The sequence below is a fragment of the Bombus huntii genome, unplaced genomic scaffold (genome assembly GCF_024542735.1).
Source record: "Bombus huntii isolate Logan2020A unplaced genomic scaffold, iyBomHunt1.1 ctg00000257.1, whole genome shotgun sequence".
Taxonomy (NCBI): Eukaryota; Metazoa; Arthropoda; class Insecta; order Hymenoptera; family Apidae; genus Bombus; species Bombus huntii.
Window position 1 is genome coordinate 22,501 of NW_026099469.1, and position 10,000 is coordinate 32,500.

Here is a 10,000-nt window from a genome sequence, read left to right on the forward strand (position 1 = left end):
CGACACAAAAACGTTCGAAAAAAAAAGAAAACGACGAACGCGCGAAGATACGCGCGTTCGCCGGCCGGGCGTAAAGTACATTATGATATATAACAACCATCGAGATCGAAGCTCCGTTCGTCAGGAAACGACGGGGATATATACACCCGATTCTGAATCCTCTGTACAGCCACACGATCTCGCGAACGAGTAAGCACGGTGGCTAGCCCATGTTATATATGTGTTTGATTCTACTCTCTCGTCCAATTATTCAAGAAACAGCGCGCGTGCATCTCTCCATCGTTCGGGTGATAGTAAAGATTCGATGGGATTCGCGCGGCCGTCCGCCTCGAGCGGTCTTTCGTCCCAATATCCAGAAGCAGAGTTGAAAAACTCTAGCGACGGCACGGGTGTCCGACTCACGACATCGAGGTTTCGAAGCCGGCGATCCCCTCCGAACGGATGGCGACCACGCGACCGACTGAAAGCATGAAAAATCGACGAAAGATAGAACACATCTCCGTTCGGGTGGTGTTTTTTCTTTAAAAAAAAAAAAAAAAACAAAATTCGATGGGACTCGCAGCCATCGTCCTCGCGCGGTCTTTCGTCCCGATATCCAGAAGCAGAGTTTGAAAAACTCTAGCGACGGCACGGGTGTCCGACTCACGACAACGAGGATAGACAGCCGGTCCCCTCCGACGGGTTATGCGATGATAAACTCGATGAAACTTTAGTCTCGTTCAGGTAGTGTGTGTCTTGTAAATCAAAAATTCGATGGGACACGCATCCATCGTCCTCGCGCGGTCTTCGTCCCAACATCCAGAAGCAGAGTTTGAAAAACTCTAGCGACGGCACGGGTGTCCGACTCACGACAACGAGGATAGACAGCCCGGTCCCCTCTGAACGGTATATTATATATGAGATGATAGACGACAAACTGGATGAAACTTTAAGTCTCGTTCAGGTAGTTGTGTAAATCAAAAATTCGATGGACTCGCATCCGTCGTCCTCGCGCGGTCTTTCGTCCCGATATCCAGAAGCAGAGTTTTGAAAAACTCTAGCGACGGCACGGGTGTCCGACTCACGACAACGAGGAAAGACAGCCGGTCCCCTCTGAACGGTATATTATATGAAACTTTAAGTCTCGTTCAGGTAGTGTGTAAGTCAAAAATTCGATGGGACTCGCATCCGTCGTCCTCGCGCGGTCTTTTCGTCCCGATATCCAGAAGCAGAGTTTGAAAAACTCTAGCGACGGCACGGGTGTCCGACTCACGACAACGAGGATAGACAGCCGGTCCCCTCTGAACGGTATATTATATATGCGATGATAGACGACAAACTGGATGAAACTTTAAGTCTCGTTCAGGTAGTGTGTAAATAAAAATTCGATGGGACTCGCATCCGTCGTCCTCGCGCGGTCTTTCGTCCCGATATCCAGAAGCAGAGTTGAAAAACTCTAGCGACGGCACGGGTGTCCGACTCACGACAACGAGGAAAGACAGCCGGTCCCCTCTGAACGGTATAATATATGAAACTTTAAGTCTCGTTCAGGTAGTGTGTAAGTCAAAAATTCGATGGGACTCGCATCCGTCGTCCTCGCGCGGTCTTCGTCCCGATATCCAGAAGCAGAGTTTGAAAAACTCTAGCGACGGCACGGGTGTCCGACTCACGACAACGAGGATAGACAGCCGGTCCCCTCTGAACGGTATATAATATGAAACTTTAAGTCTCGTTCAGGTAGTGTGTAAGTCAAAATTCGATGGGACTCGCATCCGTCGTCCTCGCGCGGTCTTTCGTCCCGATATCCAGAAGCAGAGTTTGAAAAACTCTAGCGACGGCACGGGTGTCCGACTCACGACAACGAGGATAGACAGCCGGTCCCCTCTGAACGGTATATAATATACATTATGCGACGGTAGACGATCAACTAGACGAAACTTTAGTCTCGTTCAGGTGGTGTAAAAAAAATTCGATGGGATACGCACGCACGGCTGTCGTCGTCCTCGAGCGGTCTTTCGTCCCAATATCCAGAAGCAGAGTTTGAAAAACTCTAGCGACGGCACGGGTGTCCGACTCACGACATCGAGGCTTCGAAGCCGGCGGCGTTCCCCTCTGAACGAACTTCGGCTAGACTAGTTACGAATCGTTGCTACACATCGTCTTCATCGTCGTCGTCGTCGACATCGACATCATCATCATATCATCATCATCATCATCATCATCATCATCGGTCATCGTCGCATAGCGGGCCAACATCCACGCGATGCGTCTTCGTTCTAGGTTACCCGATCCACGAGTATGTTACACGTGGTTTCGTTATTTCGAACGAAACGACATACGAAGAGCACACGCCCTTTGGGTAGGAAGCACGTTTCGAGAACGACGAGAGTTTCGATGAAAGAGACGAGAGAAGTCGACGCAGAAGGTATCCATGGATCTTCGAAGAGAACCTTCGAAGATGTATATCGGTATCCTTTCGCTCTGCGCGACTCGCTACAAGTTCTTTCGCTCTCGTCGACTCGTTCTAGACGCTTCGTTCGATCCCAAAGAGGAGTCTTCGATATGTCCCGTTGCTAGGAGGAGAACAAACGCAACACAGACCACGAAACATAGAAGAGAATAGGCGAGCATGATCACTCCGACACGAGGCACTTTAGAGATTTTCTTATTAGTTTGCATGGACTTTTATATTTCGTTTGTACGGTTTCCACGATGCAAATACGAAATACGAGATCGTGACGGCGGGTCTTTCTGTGTACGGCCTCTCGCAGGCGCCACGACTGCATTTCTCTTTACACCTGGTTTCCATCGTAATTTTTTCGTTTGATATCGAGCCTTAACTTTTGTTGGCTCTTTCGAAGCTAGAGTTCCCTTTTATTAGAATTTCATATATATATATATTATATGTTATATGTTTTATTCGGAGACGGCGGGTCTTTCTGTTTACGACCTCACGCAGGCGCCTCGAATAAGTTTCATTCGCATTTCGTTTTTATACTTGTATATATATATCTCTTCATCCCGATGATCGAGAGAGAGTGCCACCTTCTCTTCGTATAATTCCGTAGCTGGAGGGTCGTCTCCTCCTTAAGAATATTTCTATTCGTGCCAACGGAGGTTGCCAAGCTCCCTGGCGTTTTCGTTTGTTAAAGTATATAGCTTGTTAATACGTCGTATATACTTTCGTCGATACAGGAGGAGTACGGCTCCTTACCGACCATTGTGATATATATTTCATAGTTTTTATATGTGTTCAAGTCAAATTCTTTTGGTATCGTATCGTTAATGATCCTTCCGCAGGTTCACCTACGGAAACCTTGTTACGACTTTTACTTCCTCTAAATGATCAAGTTTGGTCATCTTCCCGGTAACATCGGCAATGCTTATCACATTGGCCGCGCACCAGTCCGAAGACCTCACTAAATCATTCAATCGGTAGTAGCGACGGGCGGTGTGTACAAAGGGCAGGGACGTAATCAACGCGAGCTTATGACTCGCGCTTACTGGGAATTCCTCGTTCATGGGGAATAATTGCAAGCCCCAATCCCTAGCACGAAGGAGGTTCAGCGGGTTACCCGGGCCTTTCGGCCAGGGAAAACACGCTGATTCCTTCAGTGTAGCGCGCGTGCGGCCCAGAACATCTAAGGGCATCACAGACCTGTTATTGCTCAATCTCGTGCGGCTAGAAGCCGCCTGTTCCTCTAAGAAGATTTGTTTGTACGTTGGTAGTATAAAAACCCACCGACCGAAGCCGGGGGCCTTCGAGATACCATAAGTTACGTCTATTTAGCAGGCTAGAGTCTCGTTCGTTATCGGAATTAACCAGACAAATCGCTCCACCAACTAAGAACGGCCATGCACCACCACCCACCGAATCAAGAAAGAGCTATCAATCTGTCAATCCTTCCGGTGTCCGGGCCTGGTGAGGTTTCCCGTGTTGAGTCAAATTAAGCCGCAGGCTCCACTCCTGGTGGTGCCCTTCCGTCAATTCCTTTAAGTTTCAGCTTTGCAACCATACTTCCCCCGGAACCCAAAAGCTTTGGTTTCCCGGAAGCTGCCCGCCGAGTCATCGGAGGAACTTCGGCGGATCGCTGGCTGGCATCGTTTATGGTTAGAACTAGGGCGGTATCTGATCGCCTTCGAACCTCTAACTTTCGTTCTTGATTAATGAAAACATTTTTGGCAAATGCTTTCGCTTCTGTCCGTCTTGCGACGATCCAAGAATTTCACCTCTAACGTCGCAATACGAATGCCCCCATCTGTCCCTATTAATCATTACCTCGGGGCTCCGAAAACCAACAAAATAGAACCGAGGTCCTATTCCATTATTCCATGCACACAGTATTCAGGCGAAGGTAGCCTGCTTTAAGCACTCTAATTTGTTCAAAGTAAACGTATCGGCCCACCTCGACACTCAGTGAAGAGCACCGCGATGGGATATTAGTTGGACCGCCCGCGAGGAGCTAAGCCCACCGATAGGACGTACCACATAATGCCAGTTAAACACCGCGAGCGGTGAACCGACACTGTGACACACAGATTCAACTACGAGCTTTTTAACCGCAACAACTTTAATATACGCTATTGGAGCTGGAATTACCGCGGCTGCTGGCACCAGACTTGCCCTCCAATTGGTCCTCGTTAAAGGATTTAAAGTGTACTCATTCCGATTACGGGGCCTCGGATGAGTCCCGTATCGTTATTTTTCGTCACTACCTCCCCGTGCCGGGAGTGGGTAATTTGCGCGCCTGCTGCCTTCCTTGGATGTGGTAGCTGTTTCTCAGGCTCCCTCTCCGGAATCGAACCCTGATTCCCCGTTACCCGTTACAACCATGGTAGGCGCAGAACCTACCATCGACAGTTGATAAGGCAGACATTTGAAAGATGCGTCGCCGGTGCTAGATGACCATGCGATCAGCACAAAGTTATTCAGAGTCACCAAAACAAACGATGGACGGACAGACGAGCCATCCGCCACCGATTGGTTTTGATCTAATAAAAGCATTCCTACCATCTCTGGTCGGAATCTGTTTGCATGTATTAGCTCTAGAATTACCACAGTTATCCAAGTAAATGTAGGTATGATCTAAGAAACCATAACTGATTTAATGAGCCATTCGCGGTTTCACCTTAATGCGGCATGTACTGAGACATGCATGGCTTAATCTTTGAGACAAGCATATGACTACTGGCAGGATCAACCAGGGATCTTATTCGTATAACAATTCTTATAAATTTCGTTTAAGTTCTCTTCGTGTCGTAGGTGGGACGTAAGCACCGTACGACGAGACTTTTCGTTCTTAAGATAGATATATCTATAAAATATATCTCCTAGCGACGTTCGAGATACACCCATAGTTCAGTAATAATCTTCGAACGCCGCTCGCAGCCACTTTGTAATTCTCAACTCCACCTCCTCTCTTCTCTCTCTCTCTTTCTCATAGTCTTATATAAAATGTTTAGAATCGTACTTCTAAAGGAACATTTCCATAATGCTGTCTTCGTGTAAAAAGACTTATTAGAATATCTTAGCGGTAAAGCACGTATACGCACCTCACGCTGAACGAACAAGCGCGTATCCCAGTGCGTCGCGCTGGACATACCGTAAGAATATTCTTTCAATCGGTAGAACATTTTCGGCAGAAGACATACTACGCAAAGATAGTACGCTCCTACCGCCTCATCGGATACTTCTGCGAAAGCAGAAGTTTTTATAGAAAGCAGACGGTTATACTCTTTTGAATGAATCGATGCTCAGTTAGTACAAGCACACACGCATCTAACAATTTTTGTTAGAATACGTACACACAGGTCACCAGCTTCCCGACTCAGGGGAACCTTGCCACGATATTTGGTCATTACGTCCAGGACAGCGACCCGCGGCGCAGCAGTGTAGAGAAAAAACCAGAACGAGAACGGAGGAACAGTCGAGAAATAGCGTAAAATACACTAAGACTCGAGGAGCGGTGACTGAATTCTCAACCGAGGCCGTAGAATAGCCACGCGCTCAACGCTGTTCCGACCGAACCGTCCGGCTCGACGTCTCTCTTATAGATACGAAAGCGCCAGCCGGAAGGCCGGCGCCGGCCGGGCTAGCGGCCGCGCGCTTACGGTGCAAAACCTCCGTAGCAACGTACCGTTCGGAAGGGACGCTGGAACTTAGTCTCGCGAACGCTCGATCACTACTATACAAAGCCAATATCCAACCATCGAAATACATTACCAGACGTTTTATTAACATAATAGAAATGCATTTTTACCAAAAAATTAATTTTTTTTTTCACCGAAAAATTGCATCAGTAAACATACTCTTTTATCGAATACGGACAAAAAATAAGTTTATAATCAATTACAATACGTTAAAATAAGTAGAAATATGCAAAAAAATATATACCTTGTAACGTTAATTAACGAAAAAATTAGAAAAATATCCCAGTCGTGTCAGTTCGACGAACGCTAATTTTTTGAAAAAATCGATAAAAATGTTTAATCCCGACGTATTTAATAGAGATAGAACGATTCCCGTAAAAAAATTTATACCTTGTAACGCTTTTTAACGAATAAACTCGAAAAAACTTTTTCGCCCTCGGAATTTTTCTAAGTCCCAACGTACCGGCTCGGAATTTTTCTATGTTCCAACGACCGGTCGTGTCGGTCCAAACGTTTTTATATCCGTCTGCCGACGATATAAACGCTTAATCCCGACGTATTTTATCGAGTTATAACGATTTCTTGAAAAATATTCGTACGTTATAACGCTTTTTAACGAATTAATCGAAAAAGAGTGTTCGGTCCGAAAATTTTCTAAGTACGAACGACCGGCCGCATAGGTCCGTTTTTAAAAATCGTTCTCGGACGGAAATAAACCATTAATCCCGACGTATTTCGTCGAGTTACGTCGATTTATGCAAAAAAATTCATACCTTGTAACGCTTTTTAACGAATAAACTCGAAAAAACTTTTTCGCCCTCGGAATTTTTCTAAGTCCCAACGTACCGGCTCGGAATTTTTCTATGTTCCAACGACCGGTCGTGTCGGTCCAAACGTTTTTATATCCGTCTGCCGACGATATAAACGCTTAATCCCGACGTATTTTATCGAGTTATAACGATTTCTTGAAAAATATTCGTACGTTATAACGCTTTTTAACGAATTAATCGAAAAAGAGTGTTCGGTCCGAAAATTTTCTAAGTACGAACGACCGGCCGCATAGGTCCGTTTTTAAAAATCGTTCTCGGACGGAAATAAACCATTAATCCCGACGTATTTCGTCGAGTTACGTCGATTTATGCAAAAAAATTCATACCTTGTAACGCTTTTTAACGAATAAACTCGAAAAAACTTTTTCGCCCTCGGAATTTTTCTAAGTCCCAACGTACCGGCTCGGAATTTTTCTATGTTCCAACGACCGGTCGTGTCGGTCCAAACGTTTTTATATCCGTCTGCCGACGATATAAACGCTTAATCCCGACGTATTTTATCGAGTTATAACGATTTCTTGAAAAATATTCGTACGTTATAACGCTTTTTAACGAATTAATCGAAAAAGAGTGTTCGGTCCGAAAATTTTCTAAGTACGAACGACCGGCCGCATAGGTCCGTTTTTAAAAATCGTTCTCGGACGGAAATAAACCATTAATCCCGACGTATTTCGTCGAGTTACGTCGATTTATGCAAAAAAATTCATACCTTGTAACGCTTTTTAACGAATAAACTCGAAAAAACTTTTTCGCCCTCGGAATTTTTCTAAGTCCCAACGTACCGGCTCGGAATTTTTCTATGTTCCAACGACCGGTCGTGTCGGTCCAAACGTTTTTATATCCGTCTGCCGACGATATAAACGCTTAATCCCGACGTATTTTATCGAGTTATAACGATTTCTTGAAAAATATTCGTACGTTATAACGCTTTTTAACGAATTAATCGAAAAAGAGTGTTCGGTCCGAAAATTTTCTAAGTACGAACGACCGGCCGCATAGGTCCGTTTTTAAAAATCGTTCTCGGACGGAAATAAACCATTAATCCCGACGTATTTCGTCGAGTTACGTCGATTTATGCAAAAAAATTCATACCTTGTAACGCTTTTTAACGAATAAACTCGAAAAAACTTTTTCGCCCTCGGAATTTTTCTAAGTCCCAACGTACCGGCTCGGAATTTTTCTATGTTCCAACGACCGGTCGTGTCGGTCCAAACGTTTTTATATCCGTCTGCCGACGATATAAACGCTTAATCCCGACGTATTTTATCGAGTTATAACGATTTCTTGAAAAATATTCGTACGTTATAACGCTTTTTAACGAATTAATCGAAAAAGAGTGTTCGGTCCGAAAATTTTCTAAGTACGAACGACCGGCCGCATAGGTCCGTTTTTAAAAATCGTTCTCGGACGGAAATAAACCATTAATCCCGACGTATTTCGTCGAGTTACGTCGATTTATGCAAAAAAATTCATACCTTGTAACGCTTTTTAACGAATAAACTCGAAAAAACTTTTTCGCCCTCGGAATTTTTCTAAGTCCCAACGTACCGGCTCGGAATTTTTCTATGTTCCAACGACCGGTCGTGTCGGTCCAAACGTTTTTATATCCGTCTGCCGACGATATAAACGCTTAATCCCGACGTATTTTATCGAGTTATAACGATTTCTTGAAAAATATTCGTACGTTATAACGCTTTTTAACGAATTAATCGAAAAAGAGTGTTCGGTCCGAAAATTTTCCAAGTACGAACGACCGGCCGCATAGGTCCGTTTTTAAAAATCGTTCTCGGACGGAAATAAACCATTAATCCCGACGTATTTCGTCGAGTTACGTCGATTTATGCAAAAAAATTCATACCTTGTAACGCTTTTTAACGAATAAACTCGAAAAAACTTTTTCGCCCTCGGAATTTTTCTAAGTCCCAACGTACCGGCTCGGAATTTTTCTATGTTCCAACGACCGGTCGTGTCGGTCCAAACGTTTTTATATCCGTCTGCCGACGATATAAACGCTTAATCCCGACGTATTTTATCGAGTTATAACGATTTCTTGAAAAATATTCGTACGTTATAACACTTTTTAACGAGTTATTTGGAGGGGATCTTTCGGCCTTTTCGTAGCGGTGCGAAAAAATTCTAAGTTCCAACGTCCCAGTCACGTTGGTCCGGAGGATGAAATTTTTCAAAAAAATAAAGTGAAATCGCTACTTTCGACTAGATTTCGTCGAAACGTAACGATTTCACGCAAAATTTCGATACGTTATAACGCTTTTTAGCGAGTTATTTCGAGTTGAACTTTCGGTACTTTCGTAACGGGGCGAAAAAATTCTAAGTTCCAACGTCCCGGTCACGTTGGTCCGGAGGATGAAATTTTTTAAAAAAATAAAGTGAAATCGCTACTTTCGACTAGATTTCGTCGAAACGTAACGATTTCACGCAAAATTTCGATACGTTATAACGCTTTTTAGCGAGTTATTTCGAGTTGAACTTTCGGTACTTTCGTAACGGGGCGAAAAAATTCTAAGTTCCAACGTCCCGGTCAGGTTGGTCCGGAGGACGAAATTTTTTAAAAAAATAAAGTGAAATCGCTACTTTCGACTAGATTTCGTCGAAACGTAACGATTTCACGCAAAATTTCGATACGTTATAACGCTTTTTAGCGAGTTATTTCGAGTTGAACTTTCGGTACTTTCGTAACGGGGCGAAAAAATTCTAAGTTCCAACGTCCCGGTCACGTTGGTCCGGAGGATGAAATTTTTTAAAAAAATAAAGTGAAATCGCTACTTTCGACTAGATTTCGTCGAAACGTAACGATTTCACGCAAAATTTCGATACGTTATAACGCTTTTTAGCGAGTTATTTCGAGTTGAACTTTCGGTACTTTCGTAACGGGGCGAAAAAATTCTAAGTTCCAACGTCCCGGTCACGTTGGTCCGGAGGATGAAATTTTTTAAAAAAATAAAGTGAAATCGCTACTTTCGACTAGATTTCGTCGAAACGTAACGATTTCACGCAAAATTTCGATACGTTATAACGCTTTT

General features: G+C 44.2%; 1 long non-coding RNA gene and 1 other non-coding gene across 4 annotated transcripts in view; one reads left to right on the forward strand and one right to left on the reverse strand.

Moving 5' to 3' along the window:
• The window catches only part of LOC126877838 (uncharacterized), a 20,792-nt gene extending 18,436 nt beyond the window's left edge, over positions 1-2,356 (forward strand). For 2 of the 3 annotated variants that reach the window (XR_007695367.1, XR_007695369.1), the window contains exon 3: positions 1,144-1,535. This is a non-coding gene — a long non-coding RNA (uncharacterized LOC126877838). The other variant, XR_007695368.1, reaches the window with a different exon arrangement.
• Positions 2,357-3,262: 906 nt separating this feature from the next.
• On the reverse strand, positions 3,263-5,187 carry LOC126877844 (small subunit ribosomal RNA). Its single transcript, XR_007695373.1, has one exon. It is a non-coding gene; the product is annotated as a small subunit ribosomal RNA (ribosomal RNA).
• Positions 5,188-10,000: the final 4,813 nt, after the last annotated feature.